Source organism: Oryctolagus cuniculus, chromosome 12, assembly GCF_964237555.1.
Source record: "Oryctolagus cuniculus chromosome 12, mOryCun1.1, whole genome shotgun sequence".
NCBI classification, from domain to species: domain Eukaryota; kingdom Metazoa; phylum Chordata; class Mammalia; order Lagomorpha; family Leporidae; genus Oryctolagus; species Oryctolagus cuniculus.
The window spans coordinates 107,941,869-107,969,595 of record NC_091443.1 but is presented as its reverse complement, the minus strand read 5'-3'; the positions used below and the strand labels follow the sequence as shown (position 1 = coordinate 107,969,595).

Here is a 27,727-nt window from a genome sequence, read left to right as displayed (position 1 = left end):
GAACCAGTTTCTGAGGAGTTTCCCAATTTTTCACAAGCTTTTCTGATCTCTTCTTCGACGGAACCAACGACTGTCACTACCACAAAGCATCTTTCTTAAGAGATGTACTTTATATGTGGCTTTCTTCTCAACAGTTCTTCAAGCTGCTTGTCTTTCAGCTCCAGCAATTTCTCTTATTTCTATTATACTACTGCACTTCTCTCATGAAATAGCACAAAGCCCAACTTAAAAACTCCTTTACTTTCCAAAAGGCATCGCAATCAATATTCTAACGTCATTTCCTCTTTTCTACTTGGCTTACCACCTTTCCATAATTCAGTAATTCCTAACATGATAGTATCAATTGTCAAGGTGATCACATTTTCCTTTATGTTCCATTAATATAAAAATGGAAATACTTTCTAACAGATTAACACTTACTTGAGACAATCTACACACTCCTTACTGTCTATTAAAACCAAATGCGAGGGAGGGCCTGTGCTGTGGCGTAGCAGGTAAAGCCGTAGCAGGTAAAGCCGCCGCCTGCAGTGCCAGCATCCCATATGGGCGTCAGTTCAAGTCCTGGCTGCTCCACTTCTGACCCAGCTCTCTGCTATGGCCTGGGAAGGCAGCAGAAGATGGCCCAAGTCCTTGGGCCCCTGAACCCACGTGGGAGACCTGGAAGAAACTCCTGGCTCCTGGCTTTGGATCGGTGCAGCTCTGGCCCTTGCAGCCATCTGAGGAGTAAACCAGCAGATAGAAGAGCTCTCTCTGTGTGCCCCTCCTTCTCTCTGTTAACTCTTTCAAGTAAATAAACAAATCTTAAAAAAAAAAAAGTACAGATAATATTTTGTCTTGCTTTTTTGGTCAACTACTACAGCAATCTTGTGGTCTTTCAAAATATAACTCAATTGATTTTAGGGTCTCAGGTGGATTTTTAAAAACGTTTACAGAAGATTAAAAAGTACACGGTAACACTTAGACGAAAAAATTCTCTAACTCTAAACCAACCAGCTTTTTAAAGGGCTAAAATTTTTTCTTTTTTTTTTTTTAAGATTTATTTATTTGAAAGGCAGAATTACAGAGAGAGGTAGAGGCAGAGAGAGAGAGGTCTTCCATCCACTGGTTCACTCCCCAGATGGCCGCAACTGCTGGAGCTGCGCCGATCCGAAGCCAGGAGCCAGGAGCTTCCTCTGGGTCTCGCACGTGGGTGCAGGGGCCCAAGGACTTGGACCATCTTCCACTGCTTTCCCAGGCCATAGCAGAGAGCTGGGTCAGAAGAGGAGCAGCCAGGACTAGAACTGGCGCCCATATGGGATGTCGGCGCTTCAGGCCAGGACTTTAACCTGCTGCGCCACAGCGCCGGCCCCTAAAGGGCTAAAATTAATTACAAATTCAGAAACGAATTAGGTAACAATTCCAAAGGGAAAACCCCACAAAACCTTTATTATTTCGTAAGTCCTTTAAAAGGCATTATCGTCCTAGGTTCGCTGATAGATGTCTCAGAATGACTAAAATGGCTGAGAGCTCACAAACCTACAAGCAGGCCGATTCCTGCAGTACAGACACCCAGAGTACAGTGCGCCTGACAGCAGGAGCCAGAGAATCAAGACTGCTCAGTGCTTAGCCCCTCACACGGTTCTCACCAAAACTGGGCTGTGGAAAACAGTTTCTTTACTTAGTGTCCTTCTCCCCATCCTTAAAATCTGAGCTGTCTCATGACCTCTGCACCCTGCTTTAAAAACACAAAGGACGGATCCCAGTTTTGAACCAGTGAATTTAATGAAGACTACAGAGGGGGCGGGGCACGCATCCGCATTAACTCCCACCGAGGCTCCCCGGAGCGCCACGCCAGGCCGTTCCGGGCGGAGGGAGTCGTTCTCGGGCACGGGCGAAGCCTGCGGCCGGCGTCGGCAGGTGTGGGGCCCGCGGCCGCCGGGGGTCGGCAGGTCTGGGACCCGCAGCCGCCGGGGGTCGGCCGGTCTGGGGCCCGCAGCAGCCGGGGGTCGGCAGCTCTGGGACCCGCAGCCGCCGGGGGTCGGCCGGTCTGGGGCCCGCGTCGGCAGGTCTGGGACCCGCAGCCTCCGGGGGTCGGCAGGTGTGGGGCCCGCGTCGGCAGGTCTGGGACCCGCAGCCTCCGGGGGTCGGCAGGTCTGGGACCCGCAGCCGCCGGGGGTCGGCAGGTCTGGGGCCCGCAGCCGCCGGGGGTCGGCCGGTCTGGGGCCCGCAGCCGCCGGGGGTCGGCAGGTCTGGGACCCGCCGTCTCGGGCGCCGCAGCAGGGACGCTCCCTGCTCCAACAACTCCCGAACCCGCCTGGACCGGCCGCGAGGACCGCGCGGGCTGGCACTTCGGCGAGAGAGGACTTTCCACCCAACACGTGGGACCCAAACTCACGTCCAGCGTCACCACGGGCGGCAGGTGCCGGGTGACGCCGACCACCACCCCGGAGCCCGGAGCCCGGAGCCGCGACCTCCGCCGGGCCCTCCCCGGCACGGGAAGCGGGCAGGACACCCCCCACCCACGCGACCCCTCACCCTACCCCCACAGGAAGTGCGCTCCGGCCCCCTCCCCCAGCCGGAAGTGAGGCGCCCCCATTCAGCGGGCCTCAGACCAAGCCCATCCAGCGACAACGACAGCCCAAGGGGGCTGGTCTTCGTGAGGGGCGGCTCGGCGCGGGCCACCCCCGAGCTCGCCTTGCGTACTGACCTGCTGACGACACGGGCAGGCAGGGCCCGGGGCCTAACGAAAGCCCCTGGCACAGAGGACAGTCCCCTCCAGCCCCTCTCAGTCGCCTTCACTCTTCACACTCGGACGCCTCACGGCCGGGCGGAAATCCCTCCGCAGCACTTTGGTCCGCCGTCCTTTCTCTCTCGTCACCGAATCTCCCCGCCTCCTCCCCACGGGCGGCGACTCTGAGCGCGGTAACACCGCAATTGTCCCGGTGAGGAGAAAAACGAAACATTAACCCTGACACTTTCGGACAAACGCAGGGACTATTTTGTCCCACTGCGGCGAAGGGCTACGTGATTACGCAAGCGGAGGGACTGCTTTTCGCGGAGGCTGCTGGGAGATGTAGTTTTATTGATTGCTAAGGCCCACAGAACGTAACGGGACTTAGACTGGTCATTGCTACACATCGGAGTCCTTGAAAACATACGCTCTGTATGAGACGACATACTGACAGAGAGGGCTCTGGCACCCCGACTGGCCAGGACTTGGTCTCCCTTTTCCTCTAGCAGTTAATTGAACTCCAATTTCCCCTCACGCCGACTCCAGGTCCCGGGGCCCCGCCCACCGTGTTTGCCACGCCCCCTCAGCCCGTCCTGGCAGCCCCGCCCTCTGGCATAGCCACGCCCCCTCCGCCAATCAGACGCCCTCTAGGTCCCGTCCTTCGGAGGCCGGACCGCAGCGAGGCGGGGCGTCGAGTCGGCTCCTCCCCCGGGGCGGAGGGCAGACGGGGAAAAGCGCCCAGGGCCCGTGCGCGCGCGCGTGCTCGCCCCTCAGGAGCGCGGCCGGCGCGGGCGCGCGCGGAGGGGCGGCGCGCGGGGCCGGAGGAGGCGGGCTGGTGGGCCGGGCGGACGGCGAGCGGCCGGGAGCGCGCGCTGGACTCGGCGGCGGCGAGTAGTTAGTTAGTTGTTAGTCAGTGTCAGTGGCTCGGCGGCGGCGGCGGCCAGGAAGGGGACGGGACGGGCGGCGGCGCCGTGTGCGCCCCTCAGGTAACGGGGGCAGCGGGTGCCGGCGTGCCCCTTCTCCTCCGCGGCCCGCCTGGTGGGAGCCGGGTGGCCCCGCGTGCGGGCGCTGACCCCTGGGAACGCGGGGGCGGCTGGTGCGTCCTGCCCGGCGCGGGCTCTCGCGCCCCGCCGGCGCCCCTCGCTCGCCGCGGCCCGGGGCAGCGCGGCGCCCCCCTGAGGAGGGAAAGTTGGGAGCTGGCGCCGGGGGGCGCCCCCGGGCGCGGCGGCGAGGCTGCGGGGGAAGCGGAGCCGGGAGGAGCCGCGCGCGGCCCGGCGCCCCGCGGGGGCTCGGCCGGCTTCCTCGCGGCCCTTGGGCTCCTGCGCTTTCGGCGCTCGGCCGTTGCCTCCCCGCGACGGGCACGCGCCGTCTGCACCGCGTCGCTCCCGGGGCTTCGGCTCGGAGTTCGCCTCCCGTGGCTGCGCTCGAGCCGGCGGGGGCGACAGCGACGGGGCGCCCCGCACCCCGGCCGCCCCCCGAAGCCGGACTTGCGCCGTCCGAGTCGGGGCATCTGGGCGCCGCGGAATGCAGGGCTCGGGAGGCTGGCGCGCGGCGGGGAGCGATGGGTTGCAGGAAGGCTATGATTTCATCTGTATTGGCCTCGCTATAGAAGAGCCGATCCATTTTTCTTCCGGCTCCGTCGACTGCGGTCTCCAGGACTGTACGTTGGATTAGACACTTGCAGACTTACCTAAAAGACTATTTTTAGGTCGTGGGCCGCCGTCCCCGCAACAGCGTTCACCTGACTTGACGTTGCCTTAGGGGTGTGTTTTGGGGCCTACCTGTGCGGATTCTGTCTCAGCTTCAGGGTCCCCTTTTCTGTCTTTTCCCTTCCCTGGTGCATGAGGCGGTGGAGTCCTGAGTGCGGAGAGCCCAGGGGTGCTCTGCGCAGCCTGGAAGTGACAGAAGCGGGAATTGGCCACAGGGGTACAACTTTGCCTGCGCAGTGCTGGGGACTCACTTGGTGGTGGCTTCTCCGGCGGTCTCAGCGTGTCTGGGGAGCTCGGGGCCCGGCACTGCTTCCCCTCGGTGACTCGTCTAGGAGGCTGTAACGGCAGGTACAGCACAATTCCTGGGCTTCCAAGATGGGAGTTGGAGGCTGAGCCCAGGAGATGACCACTTCACAATGGGGCAGAATTCACAGCAGCACTGCCAATCAGTCTTGGCTGGGAACCACGTGCAGACTGTGTGAAAAAACAGGCCCCTTCCCAGAGCTGTCAGAGGGGAGCAGGGCAGATGTCTTATCACGTCTTCATTTTGGAGACGAGCGTGACTGTATTATGTGGGAAAAGGGTCAAACTATTTTCTCCAGTGCTTTCTCCCTGTGTAGTCATCCCCGCCCCCCCACCCTGGACCCCTTTCGGGGCTGACATTTGTGGTTGCCAGGTTCCAGGGTGGGAAGAGGAGTGTTTTGGTGAAAGGAAGAGATAAGCTTGCTTTGAACTATTGTGATCCTGTGGCTATTATTACCTAGTGATAATGCAGAGAAACTTTCACAGTAATGTCCGCCACCCATTAACATTCTCTCAGAATTCATTTTTTTAAGAGTCTGCCCTGAGGCCCGTAAAGAAATAATGCTACTCATAACTGTTTCCTGACAATCACGTTAAAAATGTGATCTTGAAATGGATTATATGCATACGCATATAAACATTTATCTTTGTACATTTATGGTAATGTAAATATTTAAGTCCGAGAGCTGAAAAACTTTTATTTGCTTATTTGCATACATGTTTTTCAACAGCTAGCAGTGCCAACAGTATTTGCCAAATAAGCATCAGCCATAAATTCCTGCTTTGGCACATTTCGTGTAATAACTCTTCTAAATTGCCCCGTGGCGAAGCATCACGAGATTAGCGTTTGCTTCATGAGAGAGATTTGTTGTTGTTGTTCGCTGTAATGATGTGCTGCTTAAGTGGAACAGGTGCTGGGCTCTAGCTGTTTGCATTGAAACCCGCCAAATCACACTCCTTTGTTGGATGGGTTGTTTAAGCCATTTAGGATCCAGACTGTGGCCCCTGGCGTGCCGGGTGTGAGTTCAAGGCTGCACATCGCTAGTGCAGATCCCTGGTTTCATGATCAGAGGCAGGTGTGTGTGGGATGAGCCTTCTTTTTCTCATTTGTTGATCTCTTTACTGTGACTCCAACCCCCCACCTGCTAACCCTTTGCCCCTTTGATTACTGGAGTTCCCGGTGAAGTCTAGCCTCCTGCACTGTTGGGTTGTTTTCCTTATAGAACTGGAAATTCTAGTAACTTTGCGATTTGTTTGACAAATGTTTGTGTGCCTTTTTAAGTGTCAGGCATGGTGGTGAGATCTGAGTATAAGTACAACATGCCTTTTTGTAGGGAGCTTACAGTTAGGAGAAGAAGGTAGCTAATAACCGATAATTACAATATGGTGTGACATATGGCAGGTGTGTGTGCTGGTTCATGTGCATGGTGGCACGGAGGAGGGGTAGCTGACTCAGAATTGGTGTCTCACAGGCGGGGAAGGAGTGTCCCGGAATCTTGGTGGGTTACCTGAGCTAATTTTGAATAATACATGAGTTAAATAGGTTCAGAAAGTGGAAAAGTACATTTTACAGCAGCGCTGCCCTGTAGGAATGTATTATAAGCCACAAATGTAAGTCACATATGTAACATGATTTCTTTTTATTTTTTTAAGACTTATTTATTTGAAAGACAGAGTTACAGAGAGGTAGAGAGAGAGGTCTTCCATCTGCTGGCTCACTCCCCAAATGGCTGCCATGTCCAGAGCTGCGCCGATATGGAGCCAGGAGTCCCATCTGAGCCCCCCAGTGAGTGCAGAGCCCCAAGGACTTGGACCATCTTCCAGGTGCATTAGCAGGGAGCCGGATCAGAAATGGAGCAGCTGAGACTTGAACCGGTGCCCATATGGGATGCAGGGGCTTTAACCCACTGCTCCACAGGGCCGGTCCCCCTATTTTCTAGTAACCACATTTTAAAAGGCAGAAAGTGAAAATAATTTGAGTAATATAACTTAACCCAATATATGCAAATTATTCATCATGCAATCCATGGAAAAAGTGACATTGAGGTAGTGGACACCCCCTTCCCACTGAGCCTCCAAAACCTGCTGTGTACTTCACGCTTAGAGCTCGTCTCGGTTTGGACTAGCTGCATTAACGCACTCGATAGCCACATGCACATGGCTTCAGGATAGAGGGGACTGCGTAATGAGCCACGCCCCTCACTGCCTTTTTTTTTTTTTTTACAGATTTATTTATTTACTTGAAAGTCAGAGTTATGCAGAGAAGGAGAGCTAGAGAGAGAGAGAGATCTTCTATCCACTGGTTCACTCCCCAATTGGCCGCAACGGCTGGAGCTGCACCATTCTGAAGCCAGGAGCCAGGAGCTTCCTCCGGGTCTCCCACTTGGGTGCAGGGGCCCAAGGACTTGGGCCATCGTCTGCTGCTTTCCCTAGCAGAGAGCTAGATTGGAAGTGGAGCAGCCGGGTTTCGAACCGGCACCCTAATGGGATGCCAGCACTGCAGACAGTGGCTTTACCCGTTACACCACAGTGCCGGCCCCTCATTGCCTTTTGAACTAATCTAAGAAGGTTCAGTATTAGCCAGAAACCTGTGATGATTTAGTGAGGGGGTGGAACACGCACGCTGTGTTTCTGACCTTCTATTTTGACAGGGGCAAAGCTAGAAGCAGACCGGCGGGGAAGCTGCTCCTGATGGGATGTAGAGAAGGGGCTGGACATCGGAGAGGTTTGGCAAGTGTTCCCAGCAGGGCGGGAGGTCAGGTCACGGACTGATCCAGACTGCAGAAGTGGGCGGTTCCCACATTGCTGTTGGGAACTGCTAGGTAGATGGGGCAGGCAGCTGAAGAGAAGCCAACCATCTGTGTCAGCTTGGTCACTGAGGCTGAGGGAGCGGCACGGTCAACCCTGATGTCTTGCCATGGAAAGGACAGTAAGATAAGGACTAAATGGAGTCTCTGAGACTGGCTGATTAAGACGTGTTAGTGTAGCTTCAGCTGGAGCACTTGGCTACTTTGTAATGCGCTGGGGTTGAGAGTGAATGACAGCTGGAGTGTAGCTAACTGAGAGGGGTACAGTGTTCTCAGCAGAGAACCTGAAGGAAGGAGAAGCGAGACTAGAGACCTTGGGCGTGCTTCTGCGAGGCTGGAAGAAACCGGCGGAGGGAAGGAGTTGAAGAGCAGGTGTATGGTATGCAGGGCGGTGATTGATGCAGGCAAGGACTGAAGGCAGCTGGAAGGGATGGGATCCAGGGCGTGGGTAGAGAATGGGTCTGGTGTAGGAGTGAACAGAAAAGGAAGAGGTAAAGGCGGATGACATTGTAAATAAGTTTATAACTGATATGGGCAGAAAGGAGGAGGAGGGGATGACGTGCCTCCTACCGTTTTTGATCCACTGCTAAGAGTGGAGGGGTGAGGGCTGACGCTGTGGCGTGGTGGGTAAAGCTGCCACCTGCAGTGCTGGCATCCCACGTGGGTGCTGGTACGAATCCCAGCTGCTCTATTTCTTATCCAGCTCTCTGCTATGGCCTGGGAAAGCATTAGAAGATGTTCCAAGTCCTTGGGCCCCTGTACCCACGTGGGGGACTCAGAGGGGGCTCCTGGCTCCTGGCTTTGGATTGGTGCAGCTCTGACCATTGCAGCCATTTGAGCAGTGAATCAGCAGAGGGAAGACCGCCCTCTCTCTGGCTTTCAAATAAATAAATAAATCTTAAAAAAAAAAAAAAAGTGGAGGGGTGGTGGTAGGATAAAAGTTTGTAAACGAGTTTGTGTTTATGAGAGCCTACAGGGAATGGAGGCGTGGAGGGAAGGCAGAACACATGACAGGGAAGCAGGATTGTTTTGTGGCACTGAGGAACTGTTTGAGGTTCTAGACCTTGGATTTGTTGATTTTCCCCAGCAGTGATCAGACCGAAAAAGGTATTTAATACTCACAAGAACCCTGTGCTACTGTTACTGTCCTTGTTTGTAAGATGAACAGCTGAGGTTCAAACCCTGCGGATTAGTCCCAGACTGGGCTGTGATCACTGCTTTGCAGGTGTTTGGTGGAGTGCCGGAAGGACAGTTGGCTGAGGGGATGAGTGTTTGGTGGAGTGCCGGAAGGACAGTTGGCTGAGGGGATGAGTGTTTGGTGGAGTGCCGGAAGGACAGTTAGCTGAGGGGATGAGTGTTTGGTGGAGTGCCGGAAGGACAGTTGGCTGAGGGGATGAATGACGTTGAGGACGTGACTCCTTTTGTGAAGAACTGTGGAGTTCACGCTGGACTGTGAGCAGGAAACTAGGAAGGGGCCATCTCGTAGAAGTCAGAGGTCAGTGTGAAGTTGAAGAGCGTGGGAGGAGGAGTAATAACACTCGTTTTTATTTTTGGAGTACCTACTGTGGCTAGGTACTTCTCATACGTTATTTGTAATCTGAATGCAGACCCTGCAATGTTTTATTATCCGTATTTTCTTCCTTTGTCTTTTTTCCTTCAGATGAATACACTGAGAATTAGGTTAAGAAAGTTGTCAAACGACAGAACTAGGACCCAAAACCCATTCTTATCCAACCATGTCCTTCCCAAGGAAGGGGTAAAACAGGAAATGCAGTATTGGTGGGAAGTGATAGACACTGAGATATTTAGTTTAGGATTTCAGAGTTGTATCACTCATTCAATATATGTTTGTTGAGCATGGAGTAGGTGCCAGGCATTGTTTAGATGCAGAAATTTCCAGTAGTGCCCCAAACAGACGAAAATCTTACTGGTGCTGGCTTTGTGGTGGAGTGGGTAACACTAGCATCCCATATGGGTGCTGGTTTGAGTCCTGGCTACTCTGCTTCCAATCCAGCTCCCTGCTAATGTGCCTGGGAAAGCAACAGGGGGTGGCCCAAGTGCTTGGGCCCCTGCACCCATGTGGAAGACCCAGAAGAAACTCCTGGCCTTGGCCTGACCCAGCTCTGGGGGCCATTTGGGGAGTGAACCAGCAGATGCCCTCTCTCGCTCTCTCTCTCTCTCTCTCTCACTCTCACTCTACCTTTCTTTTTTAATTTTTTTTCTTTTTTCTTTTTTTTTTATTTTTATTTTTGACAGGCAGAGTGGACAGTGAGAGAGAGACAGAGAGAAAGGTCTTCCTTTGCCGTTGGTTCACCCTCCAGTGGCCGCCGCGGTGATCCGATGGCAGGAGCCAGGTACTTATCCTGGTCTCCCATGGGGTGCAGGGCCCAAGCACTTGGGCCATCCTCCACTGCACTCCCTGGCCACAGCAGAGAGCTGGCCTGGAAGAGGGGCACCGGGACAGAACCGGCGCCCCGAGCGGGACTAGAACCCGGTGTGCCGGCGCCGCAAGGCGGAGGATTAGCCTAGTGTGCCGTGGCGCCGGCCCACTCTACCTTTCAAATAAAATAAATCTACAATAAAATCCATTATTGTTCTAGGATATGTGAAGGTGAGGGAGGGTGCTGCAAGGAATAATAAGGCAGGCAGGGGATGTGGGAATGCCAAGGGATGTGCGTGTTTCCAAAGGGGGTGTCTGGAAGGACTTGAAGGACATCAGGGGACCCTGAGTAGAAGAAAGGTTCTGCACAGGCCTGAGGTGGAAGTGTGAAATGGAGTGAGCAGGAAGAGAGTAGAACAAGGAAGGTAAGGTCAGAGAGATCCTTGGGTCCAGACCGCGGAGAGGCAGTAGGTCATTGAAGGAACTTGAGGTTTTACTTTGTGAGATGTGAACCATTGCAGGGTGCTTTGAAAAACTTCCCTCTGGCTGCTGGGTTGAAGGGAGTCTAAGAGTAGCAGCAAGAGGACCAGTTAGCCCCCCCCCCCCCCCATGATTTGTTTATTTGAAAGGCAGAGTTAGAAAAGAGAAAGAAATCCTCCATCTTCTGGTTCATTCCCCAGTTGGCTGCAGCAGCCCTGGCTGGGCCATTCCAAAGCCAGGAGCTTCATCTGGGTTTCCCACATGGGTGCAAGGGCCCAAAGACATGGGCCATCTTCTGTTGCTTCCTCAGGCATTAGCAGGGAGGCTGGATTGGAAGCGGAGTGGCTGGGTTAGAAACCAGTGCCCATATGGGATGCTGGCATCACAGGCAGTAGCTTTACCTGCTATACCACAACACTGGCCCCAGGAGGTTTTCTTAAAAAATGTGGGTGAGGGGCTGGCAATGTGGCATTGTAGGCTAAGCCACTGCCTGTGGTACTGGCAATCCTGGCTGCTTCTCTTCCAATCCAGCTCTCTGCTTATGGCCTGCGAAAGCAGTAGAAGATGGCCCAAGTGCTTGGGTCTTTGCACCCATGTGGGAGACTCAGAAGAAACTCCTGGCTTCAGATCGGCCCAGATCTGGCCATTGTGGCCATTTGGGGAGTGAACTAATGGATGGAAGACCTTTCTCTCTGTCTTTCCCTCCCTCTCTAACTCTACCTCTCAAGTAAAATCTTTTAAAAAAAACTGTGCGGTTGAGAGACAGTGGTGGCTTAGATCAGGAAATTGATGAGGAGATTGGATCAGCATATAATCTTTAACTTTTTATTTGGAAATATTGTTAAATTTATAGAGGAGTCACACAGATCATATATTATTTCTTTTTATCAGTGTTTTTTTAATATTTTATTTATTTATTTGAGAGGTAGAGTTACAGACATTAAGAGGGAGAAAGAGAGAAAGGGCTTCCTTCTACTAGTTCCCTCCCCAAGTGGCTGCAGAGGCTGGATCTGGGCCAATCCAAAACCAGGAGCCAGGATCCAGGAGCTTCTTCTGGCTCTCCCACATGGGTGCAAGGGCCCAAGCACTTGGGCCATCTTCTGCTGCTTTCCCAGGCCACAGGAGAGAGCTGGATTGGAAGTGGAGCAGCTGGGATTAGAACCGGCAGCCATATGCGATGGCAGCGCTGGAGGGGGAAGATTAACCACTGTGGCAGAGCATGGGCCCCATACCAGTGTTTCTTAAGCTGAGTGCTGTAGACGTTTTGGAGTGGGTGCGCCTTTGCCTGGGGATACTCCTGTGCGTTACAAGAGGGTAAGCGGTATCCCTGGCCTCTGTCCATTAGAGCAGCAGCATCCTCCCAGGTATGATGGTCGGAAATACCTCCAGACATTGTCACATACCTTTTGGGGGCAAAGTTGCTGCCCTTAAGAACCGCTGGCATGTGCCCCTCATTAGCTTGCTCTAATGTCAGCACCTTACCTGATCATGGGTACATTGATCAAGCTAAGAAGTTAACAGTGGCATAATGCCTCAGCCAAACTTCAGACTTCACTGGTGTCTTGCCACTTTTTCTGATGGATATCCCCCTTCCATTCCCTTCTCCACATCAGGGTATTGGCACTGCATCACTCTGGTTGTCAGGTGTCTTTTGTCTCTTCCAGTGGAACAGTTTCTTCCCTTTTCTTGATCCACTTAGGGATGCTGATCAGATATTCAGATACTTCCCAACTTAGGTTTGTCGGGTGTTTTATCACGTTTAGTCTGGGGCTGCAGATTTTCGGGATGATTGTCACAAAGGTGAGGTGACAGGCCGGCGCCGCGGCTCACTAGGCTAATCCTCCGCCTAGCGGCGCCGGCACACCGGGTTCTAGTCCCGGTCGGGGCGCTGGATTCTGTCCCGGTTGCCCCTCTTCCAGGCCAGCTCTCTGCTGTGGCCCGGGAGTGCAGTGGAGGATGGCCCAGGTGCTTGGGCCCTGCACCCCATGGGAGACCAGGAAAAGTACCTGGCTCCTGGCTCCTGCCATCGGATCAGCGCGGTGCACCGGCCGCAGCGCGCCGGCCGCGGCGGCCATTGGAGGGTGAACCAACGGCAAAAGGAAGACCTTTCTCTCTGTCTCTCTCTCTCACTGTCCACTCTGCCTATGAACAAAACAAAACAAAACAAAACAAAAAAACAAAAAAAAAACCAAAGGTGAAGTGACAGTTGGCCAGAAGTGCCTGCTGTCAAATGACTTACCAGTGGTGGTAACTGTGTCGGGCATGTGAGGGGTTGCTCCCCTGGGAAGTTAGTGTCTTTCCCTGTTTATTCGATGTTCATGAGAAGCAACTCACTAAGCCCACCCCACATTCGAGAGAAGGGGAATTAAACTCCACTTCCTGGAGAGAGGACTACCAAAGAATTTGTGAACATACATTAAAACCACCACAGGGACTGGTAAAGTACTTGGGGGCAGATACTTTGAGGCTTTGCCAGTATCCTGTTTCTGCCCACTAATTTCAGTATTCATTAGCAGGGATCTTGCCTGCAGCAATTGTTGCTGTGATGCTCCGGAAATACTCTAGTATTTCCCTCATTCTTCCTACAGTTATTCACTTAAATTCTTCTGTAAGGAAGGTTTGTCCCTTTTCATCTATAGTTCATATCAGTTCAAGTTTATGAACAGTTACATTATTTTGGATTATAATTCAGTACTCATAATTTTGGTTCCAAATGGCCATGGCTGTTGGGAGTTCTTCTCAGTTGACTTCTGTGCCCTTCCGACACGTTCCTAAGCTTTGTTTGTGTCTGTGCATGCACACTGTTTTGGCACTGCTACATGCTTCAGGTTCATCTGGTGTTTTTCCTGCACCAGCCTGAGACTCAGTCACTTCTCTAGGGAGCCTTGGTTCTTCTTAGAGAACAATATTGTAGAGCCAAGATCCGGATGCTAGGTGTGCTCATTGCTGCTGAGGTGTCATTGCTTCCAGTCTCAGTGGACAGAGCTTAGAAACACAAATACTTTTAGAAGTTTGTGGGGGCTGGCGCTGTGGTGCAGCAGGTTAAAGCCCCAGCCTGCAGTGTTGGCATCCCACATGGTTTCTGGTTCTAGTCCTGGCTTCTCCTCTTCCAATCCAACTCTATCCTATAGCCTGGGAAAGCAGTGGAAGATAGCCCAAGTCCTTGGGCCCTTGCACCTGCGAGGGAGACCCAGAGGAAGCTCCTGGTTTTGGATTGGCATAGCTTTGGCCATTGCGGCCAATGGAGGAATGAACCAGTGGATGGAAGACCTCTCTGTCTCTGTCTGTCTCTCCCCTTCTTTCTCTGTGTGACTCTAAATTTCAAATAAAAGTAAATAAATAAAAAAAAAAGTAGAACAGCTGGGACTTGAACCAGTGCCTATATGGGATGCTGGCACTGTGGGCAGTGGCTTCACCTTCTATGCCACAGTACTGGCCCTGAATAAATACATTTTAAAAGAAAAGTTGTGGAAAATAGAATTAAGAGATATTTATTTGGGTGTAAACATTTTTTGAAACTCAAGTATATGAGGAGACTTCAAGATGTTCATGTGTTGGCCGGCGCCATGACTCACTAGGCTAATCCTCCACCTGTGGTGCCGGCACCCCGGGTTCTAGTCCCAGTTGGGGCGCCGGATTCTGTCCTGGTTGCTCCTCTTCCAGTCCAGCTCTCTGCTGTGGCCTGGGAGTGCAGTGGAGGATGGCCCAAGTCCTTGGGCCTTGCACCCGTATGGGAGACCAGGAGAAGCACCTGGCTCCTGGCTTTGGATCAGCGTGGTGTGCCGGCCGCAGCGGTCATTGGGGGGTGAACCAATGGAAAAAGGAAGACCTTTCTCTCTCTCTCACTGTCCACTCTACCTGTCAAAAAAAAAAAAAAATGTTCATGTGTATGTAGTAGGCCCTAGCTGTTAAGATGCCAGCTGATTATGACACCTACATTCCATTGTTAAGTGTGTGGGTTCAATTTCCAACTCCAGCTTCTAATTCCAGTTTCTTGCCAGTGCAGACCCTGGGAGGCAACATGTGATAACTCAAGTACTTGGGTCTCTGCCTCCTATGTGGGAGACCTGGCTTGAGTTCTCAGCTTTGGCTGGGCCTAGTCATGGCCCTGCTATGCCACAGTGTTGACCCCTCTTTTTCTTTTTTTTTTTTTTTTTTTTTTTTTCTTTTTTAGGATTTATTTATTTTTATTTGAGAGGCAGAGTTAGAGGGAAAGACAGAGAGAGAGGGGTTTTCCACCTGCTGGTTCACTCCCCAAGTGGTCACAATGACTGGAGCTACGCTGATCTGAAGCCAGGAGCTTCTTCTGGGTCTCCCACATGGGTGCAGGGGCCCCTAGGGCTTTGGCTATCTTCCACTGCTTGCTGGATAGCTTTTCAACCAGGAAGGGTTGCTGATGGATTAGATATGGAATGTGGAAGGTGTCAAGGGCAACTGAAAGGTGTTTGGATTGAACAGTTGGACAAATGGAATTGTAAGTGACAAAGACAGGGACTGCTATTGAGGACAGAACAGGACACATTTCTGGGGAGAGTCCAGGATTTCTCCTCCAGACCGGTTAAATTTTGAGATTTCTATTAGACGTGATGGTAGAGGTGTGTTAAGTCAGCAATTAGAACGTAGGGATCCAGAGTTCAAAGGAGAATGGTCCAGGCAGAATGGATCTGTTTGGGAGTTTCAGTGTGGTTTAGATCACCTGAGGAGTGACATAGCTAGAGAAGTGTTCAAGGACTGACCCATGGAGTGTTCCAGTCAGAGATTTCTGCATAATGACATGGGCTGGTCTGTGATCAGATCCGTTGTTTACACTTACTCGGTGTATATTATTTCTAAGACACTGAGCTGTGTTCAGGGTTGATGTTGCTTCTTCCTCCATAAATTCATAATCTAGCTTGAAATAAATTATAGATTCAAAAAGAAACTAGCAGTAGAAGGCACATAACAAAGTACAAATGTCAAGTATTAGGGAGGCTTGTTAGAGAATATGAGCATAGGAAACAGCTCAAACTTGTGCCAGCTGCATTTAAACACTGATGTAGGCGTGTGTCAGTCAAAGCTGTGCACAGGTACTTGGCCTTGGGGTTAAAATGTCCATAGCACATTTTGGGGTGCCTGGGTTCCATTCCTGCCTCGGGCTCCTTACCCCAGCTTCCTGCTCAGGTGGACCCTGAGAGACACTGGTGATGGCTCAAGTAATTGTGACTGGGTTCCTGCCAGCCATGTGGGAAACCTGGATTGAGTTCCTGGCTCCTGGATTTGACCCTAGGCCAGGCATTCAGGGAGTAAGCCAGCAGATGAGAGCTCCTTTTCTCTGTTTCTCAAATAAACAAAATATAAACAAACTTGTCAAGGTTTCGGGTACACACCAGTAGTTATGAACCACCAGAGGTTCCTCCTTAGTTTCTTTGGTTGCTGATAAGGTCTTGGGTTGGCAGTTGTACCTGTAGTCGTTGGTTGATAAGCCACTCACTGAGGTGGTGAGGAGTGTTTCTGCTGCACTTGACTTTTGCCTTTCTGCCGCCTTTTCAGTCAATTGAATTTGGCTTGAGACTGTACACACTTAGATGTTTCTGTGTAAAATCAAGCAAAGATGGTCCGAACCATCTTCTGTGAATGTGCTTGTTTATTCTTACTGTTTACTTATTTTTAACTTTGCAAACCATCTTAGGCATTCACATTTATCATTTGGTTACTGAAGACAAACCCCAAATGCAATTTAAAAATTTTAAAGGTGATTTAAACATGTGGCCTAGTCAACTGGGGTTTTAGTAAAACATTTTAATTTCAACTCATTGCACATAAAACTGGAGGCTTTCATTGCCAGCTGGTAAGTGGTTGAACAGCATGAAGCAGGCCATCAGTACCCATCCAGTAATTGCTTTCAGTGTCAGTCACTCTTCAGGAACTGTAAGAGAAATAAGTATACTGCTTTGTAGGGTTGCCAGGTGGACAAACGCAAGATTCCATTCTCATTTCTGCCATGAACGGTTGGTAAAGTTGGTATCCATTTCTGGGTAGCATTGCGTCATATTTATTAGTTGTGAGGAACTTGGGCATATTTATATGCTGAGTGGAAAGACCATGTTGTCTCAGCACTGTTCCTCACACATTCCAGATACTCAGATGTTAGTTGAATGGAGGAATTACGTAAGATACTTGGCCCTTGTAAAGTAAGACTTGAAGGTTTATTTGCTTGTTCAGGAAACATAAGACACTGAAAACTTAGTTGTCCAAGTCAGAGGTAGGTTAAAATACAATAAATCTGTATAGTAACATCCTCATTTTAGGTTAAGCCAATCAAATAATCCTACCCTGTAAAATCTTCTTTCACATCTACTTTTTGAGTAATTTCTTTTTTTTTAAGATTTATTTATTTACTTGAAAGAGTTACACAGGGAGAAGAGAGAGAGAGAGAGGGAGGGAGGGAGGGAGGTCGGTCTTCCATCCCATGGTTCACTCCCCAGTTGGCCGCAACGGGCTGGAGCTGTGCTGATCTGAAGCCAGGAGACTGGACTTGCATCATCTTCCTCTGCTTTCCCAGGCCATAGCAGAGAGCTGGATCGGAAGTGGAACAGCTGAGTCTCGAACCAGCGCCCATATGGGATGCAGTGCTTCAGGCCAGGGTGTTAACTCACTGAGCCACAGCAGTGAGTTAGGTTTAACTCTTAAACCTACCCTCCAGGAGTAGTCAAGAATTCTGGTTCAGGAATCAAACTACCTGGATTTGAATCCTGGCTCACTACTTAGTATTGTGGATCTTGAGTTAGCTTCTTAACTAGCCTACAGTTTCCTCGTTTGCAAAATGAAAACAGCACTCACACCTGCTTTATGGGGTTGTGTCGCTCCCCCTCTTCGTGGAGGAACGACACAGGACCCTGCGCTGTTCTTTCGTCTGCTCGGCCCTCCCCGGGTTTGCTGCTGGTTCTTCCCGGGTTGGCTACTATCCCTTCCACCTCCGTGGAAGGGCAGTTCCCCCTGGCCGCATTCCCCACTTCCGCAGGGGAGCGGCACACCGCCGGCCGGCTCTCTGGGGGCTGCACGGGTTCCCTCAGATGTTCCCCATAGATGTTCCTGGTGCATGCCGTCTCTCTCCTCCTTTATAGTCCTCCTCCGCCAATCCCAACTCGGCTGAGTACGCTGCTCTCCAATCAGGAGCAAGTCCTACAGTTAATTGGTTGAACTGGAGGCAGCTGTGCGGAAGCTGTTTACTTCTCTCCCAGCGCCATATTGTGGGAGAGCAGATGCATAGAATAAGTCCTAATTCGAGCAACTTAGTCTAGTCCGGATTGCTCCCCACAGATCCCCCTTTCTTTTTATTTTTTGGCGTTGATACGCGCCTGTCTTCGGTGTCCCGCAGCACACACTCTGCTGTACTTGCTAGAGTTGCCACAGGCTCTTACAAGTCCTATCAATCAGGAAAACCGAATCCGGGTCCTCTCTTCGCCATTGTGAGGAGGTTTTTAGGCGCTGATGCGTGCCTGTGTTCGCTGCCCTGCAGCGCATGCTCTGCTCTGCTAGAACTGCCTGCAGGTGTTTACAAAACCTATCAGGCAAACCGAATCCAAGCCTTCTCATTGCCGTATTGTGGGGGAGACTTATTAGTGTTGGTTTGTGCCTATCTTCGGTGACCTGCAGCTCATACTCTGGTCGAGCTTTGCTGGCGCTTACCGCCTTAAATCAGGCAGACCGAATCCAAGCTTAATATTGTTGTATTGTGGGGAAGCCTTACTGATGTTAATTCGTGCCTGTCTTCGGTGACCTGCGGCGCATAAGCTGCTAGCTGCCCGCAGGTGCTCATCGCCTCACTTGATTAGGCAGACCGAATCCAAGCTCTCACATTGCAGTGTTGTAGGGAGGCCTTTTTATTTCTCTATTTCTCTATCTCCGGGCATTCCTATTTCTCCCATTTTACTTCTATCTTCCAGCATTCCTATTTTTCTCACTTTACTTCTAAAACTTCTGTTTCTCTTATCCCTGCGGCTTTCCGGCACCTCGCCCCGCCGGCGGGTTCCCGGCTCTGCGCCGCTTCAGCCCGCGCGCCTCTCTCATCTGCGCAGCTTCCCGGCTTTGCGCGGCTCGGCTTTGCGCGCTCCGCGGTCTCCACGCTTAACCCTTTCGCGTCTGAACCACGGCCTACGCCAGCGTTCCCTATCTATTCACGCCCCGTGCTCTCTGCACGCGGCGGCTTCCGCGAGTAACACAGCGTAGCTTGCGTCTCCACCACTAGCATTCAATCCAAGTTCCCCGGGCTAGCCTGGCGAATTCAACCCAGCGTACGTCTCCGCCCCACGGTTTGGCTTCCCGTCCTTTGCTCCCCGGGCTAATCAGACGGATCCCAATCTGGCTTGCGTCTCAGCTTCTGGTTTTAACTTTTCGCCCCCTATTCCCGGGCTAACTTGAGAATCCCAAAGTGGCTTTCGTTTCCGCCTTGGCCTGCCCCCCGCGGCTTCAATTTCCCTAACATTTTTCTCTACCCGGTATGTTTCCCTAAGTTTTCTTCCAACAATATTCCTCCCTCATTTCTCCTGGCCTCTCCCCACAGTCCGCGTCCGAGTCTGTTTGTTCTAGCTTTCACTTTCGCTTTCGACCTTAGAGATTTCTCCCAGCTTCCCCCCGTAGTCCGTATCCGAGTCTATGCCTAGGCTTTCAATAGCTTCTTCCGGCACCCTTTTTCGTCCGGCTTTTCCCTAGGCTGTTTACTAGTCTCTTTCTCAGGTAATTTCCCTAGGCTCTTTGCTAGTTTCTCTCTCCGATATTTTCCCAGTTCCTCCCGGTCTTTCCCTCCTAGGTTTCCTATCCGAGCTAGGTTTCCTATCCGAGTCACGGCACCATTATGTCGCTCCCCCTCTTCGTGGAGGAACGACACAGGACCCTGCGCTGTTCTTTCGTCTGCTCGGCCCTCCCCGGGTTTGCTGCTGGTTCTTCCCGGGTTGGCTACTATCCCTTCCACCTCCGTGGAAGGGCAGTTCCCCCTGGCCGCATTCCCCACTTCCGCAGGGGAGCGGCACACCGCCGGCCGGCTCTCTGGGGGCTGCACGGGTTCCCTCAGATGTTCCCCATAGATGTTCCTGGTGCATGCCGTCTCTCTCCTCCTTTATAGTCCTCCTCCGCCAATCCCAACTCGGCTGAGTACGCTGCTCTCCAATCAGGAGCAAGTCCTACAGTTAATTGGTTGAACTGGAGGCAGCTGTGCGGAAGCTGTTTACTTCTCTCCCAGCGCCATATTGTGGGAGAGCAGATGCATAGAATAAGTCCTAATTCGAGCAACTTAGTCTAGTCCGGATTGCTCCCCACAGGGTTGTGAGGCCCAGTTAAGATGTACGCCATGCACATAAGCACATGAGTGCTTGACATACAACTGTTCAGCTAACTTAAACTGGAAGTCGGGTATCCTAAAGATTTTCATTTTCTAGAAAAACCCATATGCTGAGTACCACCTGTGGTGCCTGGGGTTGAAGGTCACCTTTGCCTCCTATGTGTGTGACCTTGGGAAAATGACTTTTTCCCTGCCTTAGTTTTTTCACTTGTAAAATGGGGGTAATGGCTGCCTTGATCTCTAGAGTTTTTAATGAGCTAGTGTTGACAAATGTTAATAATGCCTAGGCCAGCGCCACGGCTCACTAGGCTAATCCTCCGCCTTGTGGCGCCAGCACACCCGGTTCTAGTCCCGGTCAGGGCGCCAGATTCTGTCTGGTTGCCCCTCTTCCAGTCCAGCTCTCTGCTGTGGCCAGGGAGTGCAGTGGAGGATGGCCCAAGTGCTTGGGCCCTGCACCCCATGGGAAACCAGGAGAAGCACCTGGCTCCTGGCTTCGGATCAGCGCGGTGCGCCGGCCGCAGCGGCCATTGGAGGGTGAACCAACGGCAAAAGGAAGACCTTTCTGTCTGTCTCTCTCTCTCTCACTGTCCACTCTGCCTGTCAACAACAACAACAAAAAAGAATAATGCCTGAAGCTTAGTAAGTATTATGTGGAAGTTAACGTAAAGGGTGATAGGTACATTTTAAAAGGCATGAAAGGTTTACATTTTGTTACAGTTTCTTCCACATTAGGTTGACAGGAGCACTTTTCATTGTTTAAAGTTATGGGCTCCTCTTAATTTCCAAAATAGATTCAGTACTTTTGTCATTACAAGGGAAGATGCCATGGTACAACTCTTACTTTTTTTTTAAACTGATACATAAAAAAGTATGTGTATCTATGAAGTATCATGTAGTGTTTTGATACATGTATATATTGTATAATATTCAAATCCGGGTAAACATCTGGCTCCTTATTTATCATTTCTTTATGTTGAAAACATTCAAAATACTTTGATCTGTCTTAAAAAAATAACCCATATAGTACATTATTACTATAGTCACCCTACTGAACACTAGGACTTCTCCTGTCTACCATAACTAAGCACCCAGTCATTGGCCCACAGCCCCATCTGCCAGCCTGTGGTACAACCATCACCATAATGCAACTCTTAAATAATTTGGAATAATTAGTTGAGTATTTAAAATGTTGAGAAACTGCCTTCTTCCCAGGTATGACCAGTGTTTATGGAGTTTATCTGCTTATGAAGTAGGTGTGATTGTGGGAGTTTGTGTGAAGATTTGAGGCATTGGAGCAATAGTGGAATGTATTTTCCTAAAGCCAGTTCTCTCCTTGACTTGAAAAAAATCATTTTTGCAGCAGTATGCCTAGGCTGTTTTTTGTCTTTTGCCTTTTGGAGACTGGCTGCATCCACAAAACCAAACGTCACAACTAAATTTTAAGCAAATGGCCAGATCTTAATTCAGCTATTGGTCCTGAAGTTAAGAGCTCATCGGTTTCCAGATCCAATGAAGAAGTTAATGCAATCAAAGAGTGATGAGAAGGAGATGGGGAAAACCTGTAGTTTTAGGGTTTTTTTTTTTTTCCTAATATAGTGTAAGGGCAAATTAAAATGGTTTTTGGTTTTTTGTTGTTTAAAGAGCAGCTCACTTGCCCTCAAGACAGCTGGATCCTGAGCACCCAAGACCCAGTCCCAGCAAACCATTAGTCCCCATCCTGCTGTGGGCACCGTTTGCCCCAGGGAAAGAAAGATACAGTGGAGGTAGCGGGTGGGCTCCTTTATCAGTCCAGTCTTAGTGGGAGACAGGGGTAGCCCCTAGCACTGCAGGGTCTGCACCACTGGAGAAAGTTGATGGAAATTTGGAGGAGGTGAGGGTCTTTGGCTGTTCAGTGGATGGCCCGGCTGGTGCCAGTCACTGCGAGGTCCTTTCCCGTAGCTTCTTAGTGGGGCTCAGTATCAAGCCGGAGACTCATGGGTGATTTCTGCCTTCAGACGGGTTGGAAAGGGCACACTGGGGTGAATGAGTGTGGTCGGACTGGAGCTTGCCTTGCCTGTGCAACATGGCAAATTTTCCCAGCTGCAGCTGCCTGTGTGTGTGTACGTCCAGGGAGGCCCGAGCCAGCATCCATGCCGGTGGTGGACATTGTCCCTGAAAATGTTTCCTCTTTCCATATAAATGTAGCTTGTAGAATGGTACCTTCAGCGATATTATAATCTATAGATGCATAAAGTTTCTAGAACTTCTGAGTTCTTTAATTATTGACATTTTATTTCACTTATATACTTATTAAACATAGAAACAAAACGAATCCTATTGTGTGATTGTCAGTTTTTAATTAGTTTTAAATGTATAATTTATTTTTGCTTGACTTACTTGAAAGGTGAAGGGATAGACAAAGACTGACCTTCCATCTGCCTGCTCACTCCCCAAATGCCTGCAACAGCCTGGGGCACGCGAGACCTAAGCCAGAAGCCTGGAACTCAATCTGGGTCTTTCACAGGTGGTAGGGAGCTAAGTACTCAAGCCATCGTCTGTTGTCTCCCAGGGTGCACATCAGCCAAAGCTGGTATTGGAAGGGGAGTCAAGACTCAAGCCTTGGCACAGCAGGTCAAAGCCCCAGCCTGCAGTGCTGGCATCTCACATATGTGCCAGTTCAATTCCCGGCTGCTCCACTTTCTATCCAGCTCCCTGCTTATGTTCTTGGGAAAGCAACAGAGGATGGCCCAAATCTTTGGGCCCCTGCAAATACATGGGAGAGCCAGAAGAAACTCCTGACTTCAGATCAGCTCAGCTCTGGCTGTTTCAGGTATTTGGGGAGTGAACTAGCAGATGGAAGACCTCTCTCTATCTGTTTGTCTCTACCTTTCTCTGTGAATCTCTCTCAAAAAAAAAAAAAAATAAAAATAACTTTAAAAAAAATACTCAAACCTGATACTCAGGATATGGGGTGCTTGCCTCTCAAGTTGCATGTTAACTGTTGTGCCAGTTACCTACCCTGGCTGCTGCATGTTTTATTAACTTGATAACCTGATTACTTTCCCGACCAAGGGCTTTTCCCATATCATTAAAAACATCCTGCCTCCGTCCTGCTCCATCACTCTCTGGTGTAATGAGAACTGGCAATCATGTAGGATGTATTAGTAGTGTAGACGCTTTACGCTCTACAGTCTCAAAGACTGTCTCTTATCTCTTGGGCATACCTTACCTCAGTGTGTCTCCCTAGCTGTAGTGCTAGCTGCATATCTTATTTCATATTTAATGGTCATTACATTTTAAAAGGTACAAAAACTGGTGAAGTTAATTTTAATGATATATTTTTATTTAATGCAATATAAGTGAATGTTATTGCAACGTATAATCAGTACAATTACTGAGGTGTTTTACATCCATTTTTCCTAAATAAGTCTTCCAAGTTTGTGTATTTTCCACTTGCGCTGCATTTCAGTTAAGACTAGCCTCATTTTCAGTGCTCAGTAGCCACATGTGGCTACTACTGGTGCAGTCCTCATAAAGTGCAAAAAATAGCGCTTTGCAGGCACCCTGGAGGAGCACGAGAGGACAGCAGAGCCAAGTTGCAGTGCGGATGCCGAGCACTCACTGTGCCATCTCCTGAGACATTAAACCTTTGCCTCAGTAGAATTACGTCTTTCTATACGTATGGACCTGCATGTCACACAATAGTGTTAAACTTGTAGTTTTCTAAAGACCTACTTGATATACTACTTGTAATAAGTCTCAGAATAATCAATAAGATGAATTCCATATGCCAAAGATTTTAGATAACTAAAACTTTGCAAGTACACCTGTAATTTAGGACCTGAGCACAAAGATTATCCCTTCCTAGAGAGAGTGCCTTTGTGGGGTAATACACACACACACACACACACACACACACTACCTAAGTAAATATAGATTACACAGTGCACTTATATGTTTATCATAATCCTTATCATTACTCCTTAGAAGCAGTAGTAATTAAAAAACATTCTCTTCTTTCAAAAATCGATTTGTGGTATTATTGGAAATACGTGGAATGACAATGTAGATCCCTACAGTTAGAGATATAAACTGAATATATGTGTGTATTATATAATAGAAGAGTGTTAAACATACTTTGCTTTTGGGAGAGGTATATCAAAACTCCTTAAATGAATGGGAAATTAAAGGGACATGATGTCTTACTCATCTTTATGTTCCCAGGACTTAGTGCAAGGTGTGACATGTGGACACTCAATAAATACTAAATTTAAAGGCTGAATATATTTGAAAGAATTTTCTAAACAAAGGTACTTGACTGAAATGTAAGGACTCTGATAATTACTTGCTCATACAGTCAATAAGTAGGATTGCCTATTGTGGTTGTTTTTTTACTTACCTTTAATACTTGTCAGATCTTGGCTGTAAATGCATTTCTAAAAATGTTATATTTATCATAAGAGATCTTTAGCACTTAAATGTCTCTACTTCTGGTTAAACATTTAAAACCTTTTTGTTAGTGATGGAAGATAGACTTGACTACTTTCACTCAATGTGATCTCTGTCAGCTTAGAAATCAGCGTTATTTGGGAGAACAAATATAAGCTCTTTGGAGGCTGGACTGTAGGGGGAAAGTAGCGATATTTTAATTCTAGGAATGTGGTTCTGGTAACTAGAACAGCCCCCCACATGAATGGCTTTCTTGTTTCTGTAGTGGTGAGAGACACGCCATCTTTCTCCTCTGCCAGGGATGTAGCACTTCATACATGCTTCAAGTAAAGCTCAGTGGTCATGTATGAGCAAGTAACGGCTGCCCTGCCCAGCGTTTCAGAATGATCTCCATGCAGACATTGGCTTTTTCTAGCATCAGCTGGGGGCTCTATAACTGCCTACTCACTGAGTCATCTGTAGCAATTGAGAATTTGGATATATCCCTTCTGGTAGTTTTTTTTTTCTTTAATTTTTTTTTTTTATAAGCTGCTTGCTTTTATTTATCCTGATTGAAATATCCAGCCTCCTGTAAAATGGCATGTGCAGTGTGAAAGTCTGCTTTATTGTTCCCTGGGAGTGAATGAGGAACTGTCGAATGCTGAATGTAGTTAAATGTTACCAGTGTACTAGGACACTGGTAAGTAGATGATATACTCTGGGAGTAGTTGTCTTAGTTTTCTGTTTTCATTATATTCACACTCTACCTTTACCCAAAACCTTTGTGTATCTTTCAGTATTTGATGAAAGATTGATAAAACAGATTAAATTTTCTTTTTTTCTATATGATAGTAAGTACTAAAATTATTAGCACATTATTAAAAGAGATACACATGCAGTGACAACGGAGCCACTTGGCCAAATGAAAAATGAATGCCCAATTGATTGAGTGAAATGATTGGCCTCGTTTAAAGGCAGAGAAGAGAAAACTTGCTGCTTCTCTTTATTGATTTCTTCCCCTGTTGATCTCCTTTCCCCCCGATGGCTAGATAGGCATTTTTGAACAGCTGTATTACTGAAAATCCCCTGCTTGTTTCCATTCCATTCTGAGTTTTATTGTTGTGCTCATGCACAAGGAAAAGGATATTAAAATTATGTCCATATTAAGTCTGCTGCTTTCGTATCTTACATCTGTTCATTCTTAGCATAGCAAATACTAATGATAACTAGTTAAGGCAAGATGCTCCTTGTGACTGTTGGTTAACCTGGTTCTACATAAGCTTTATTGTCAGTCCTTTAAAATGCCAATCCGAATCCGCAAATGCTTCCTGGGAAAGTGGAATCAGCACCTTTAATGTTCATGGATTGTAGCCCATGCATTTCACAGTGTGCTCTGCATAATTTTTTTTATGTCACTGATGAAACACAAATTGTAATCTGTGGAAAATAAAAAGATACATTCATTGTTTATTTGGTAATTTAGGTCAGCCACGAGCTAGACTTTTTTGTATTGAGTTTTTTAAGAAGCAAAGAAAAGAAATGTGATTTTAGTTATATAAGTACTCCTTGTACCCTTTGCAGTTCTGACTAGTGCAGAATGACTGACTGGTGTCTGGTTCTTAGGCATCATTTCTTGGAAAATGTTGACAGCAAGAATATATGCAGGGTTTAGTGTTCTGTTGAGCCCTTCTTGAATTGCCGGCAAATTACACTTCGAGGAGTAACGGAAATGGTGCAGTATAGCAAAACTTTCCTCCATGGAGGAAAAAAGTTGCTCATTTATATGGTGATTATTTTGGAGATGGATAGTAGTTGGCAGTTTAAGGATATTGTGAGCAGCAACACACATTTATTATAAACAAGTTATAGGATATTTATGAAAGCTGTTTCCATAGTATCATGACTAGTTCCAGTGGCTTAGAATTTAAAATCTTACGTTCATGCCGATTTCTTTATATAAAGTGTTCTGGTGTATTGTGATGCTGTGTCAGTTTTCTGACTACCCAAACAAGATCTACTCGGTCGTGTTTGAAATTAAGGACCAGGCGCTAAGTCTTGATTGTTGATCTGGTTTTAGGGTCAGTTCCTTTAGACATGCATTTAAGGGGTACGCATTGTGGTGCAGCTGGTTGTGGTTATACCTGCCTCTACTTTTAATCCAGCTTCCTACTAACAGACTTGGGAGGCAGCAGACAATGGCTCAAGTACTTGGGTTCCTACAACCCATGTGGAAAACCCAGATAGAGTTCTTGGCTCCTGACTTTGGCCTGGCCCAGCCTCATCTGTTTTGGGTATTTGGGAAGTAAATCAGTAAATTGAAGGTCTCTCTCTCTCTCTGTCTCTCTCATTCTGTCACTTTGCCTTTCAAATAAATAAAAATAAATACTAAAAAATTTTAATTAAGTGACATTTGACAGAGGCAGAGACCTTCCATCCCCTAGTTCACTCCCCAGATGATGGCAATGGCTGGTGCTGGGGCAGGACCAGGCGGGTGGCAGGGGCTCAAGCACTTGGACCATCTTCTGCTTTTCCCAGGCCCTTTGCAGTTAACTGCATTGGAAATGGAGCAACCAGGACACAAATCAGTATCCACATGAGATGCCAACATTGAGGGGGTGACTTTACCCATTTTGCTACAACACCAGCCCCAATAGATGACTTGATAGCACAAAATTTTAAGCAGTATATAGAAAAAGAAGCCAAATTCCTTCTTGAATATTCCTTCCTTCTCTTTGTCTCCCTGCGGTAATCATTACAGTCAGTCTGTCCTTCCATCCCTTTAATGGGGGTGTATGGAGTCTGATTTTGTGTTTCTATTTTTTTAATGATTGCATTCATTGTTCTGCTTTCCCTCTTACCCCAATGTGGAATGTCTTTCCATGTCACTATGAGTTAGTTCTACCTTATTCTTTATGTGCAAAATGGTATCCCATGGTATTGAATTGCCACAATTTGTTTAGGTTCATTCCTTTTTTCCTTTTTAAAATTAAAACAGTACCATTGCAGCAGACTTAACTGTGCTTGAGTTCAGCAGGTTCTTTTAATTTGGAAATGGGAGGCCAGCACTGTGGCACAGCAGGTTAAGCCATTGCCTAAAACACCAGCATCCTGTACTGGTGCTGGTTCCTGTCCCTGCTGTTCCACTTCCTATCCATCTCTCTCAGAAGATGGCCCAAGTACTTGGCCCCTGCCACCATGTGGGAGACCTGAATGGAGCTTCTGGCTTCAGCCTGCCTCAGCCCTAGCCACTGGGGCCTTTTGTTGAGTGAACCAGTGCATGGAAGAAACTTTGTCTCTCTTCTGTAAATTGTAACTCTGACTTTCAAATAAATAAATCTTGTAAAATTTTTTTGGAAATTCAAAGGACCATTTGGTTTCAAGTTGTTTTCTAAGTAGATAAAATGCAATTAATTATTTATCAAAACTGTGTGGGAGAAAGCAAAAGCAGTTAGTCCTTAGATTATTTGGGCTCCCTTTAAAGTGCTTGTTTGGTGATGTGCTCTCCTAGATACATAATTTAATGTAATTGATACCAAGTTATAGTTGCATCACCAAGTTCCATTTTAGGAAGAAGAAAAATGACTCCAGATTTTTTGCACCAGGGCAAGATAATTA

At 48.7% G+C, this 27,727-nt stretch overlaps 2 protein-coding genes across 12 annotated transcripts in view; one reads left to right on the top strand and one right to left on the bottom strand.

Moving 5' to 3' along the window:
- HMG20A (high mobility group 20A) overlaps nt 1-3,023 on the bottom strand; it is a 70,542-nt gene extending 67,519 nt beyond the window's left edge. The window contains exon 1 of one of the 2 annotated variants that reach the window (XM_017337992.3): nt 2,687-3,023. The gene's annotated coding sequence lies outside the window, so the exon portion shown is untranslated. Of the gene's footprint in view, nt 1-2,374; nt 2,490-2,686 lie in introns of those variants that run through there. The other variant, XM_051834636.2, reaches the window with a different exon arrangement.
- A 513-nt stretch (nt 3,024-3,536) lies between these two features.
- PEAK1 (pseudopodium enriched atypical kinase 1) overlaps nt 3,537-27,727 on the top strand; it is a 344,458-nt gene continuing 320,267 nt past the window's right edge. For 8 of the 10 annotated variants that reach the window (XM_051834588.2, XM_051834591.2, XM_051834580.2 and 5 more), the window contains exon 1: nt 3,540-3,696. The gene's annotated coding sequence lies outside the window, so the exon portion shown is untranslated. Of the gene's footprint in view, nt 3,697-4,375; nt 4,768-27,727 lie in introns of those variants that run through there. The other 2 variants (XM_051834592.2, XM_070054637.1) reach the window with 2 other exon arrangements.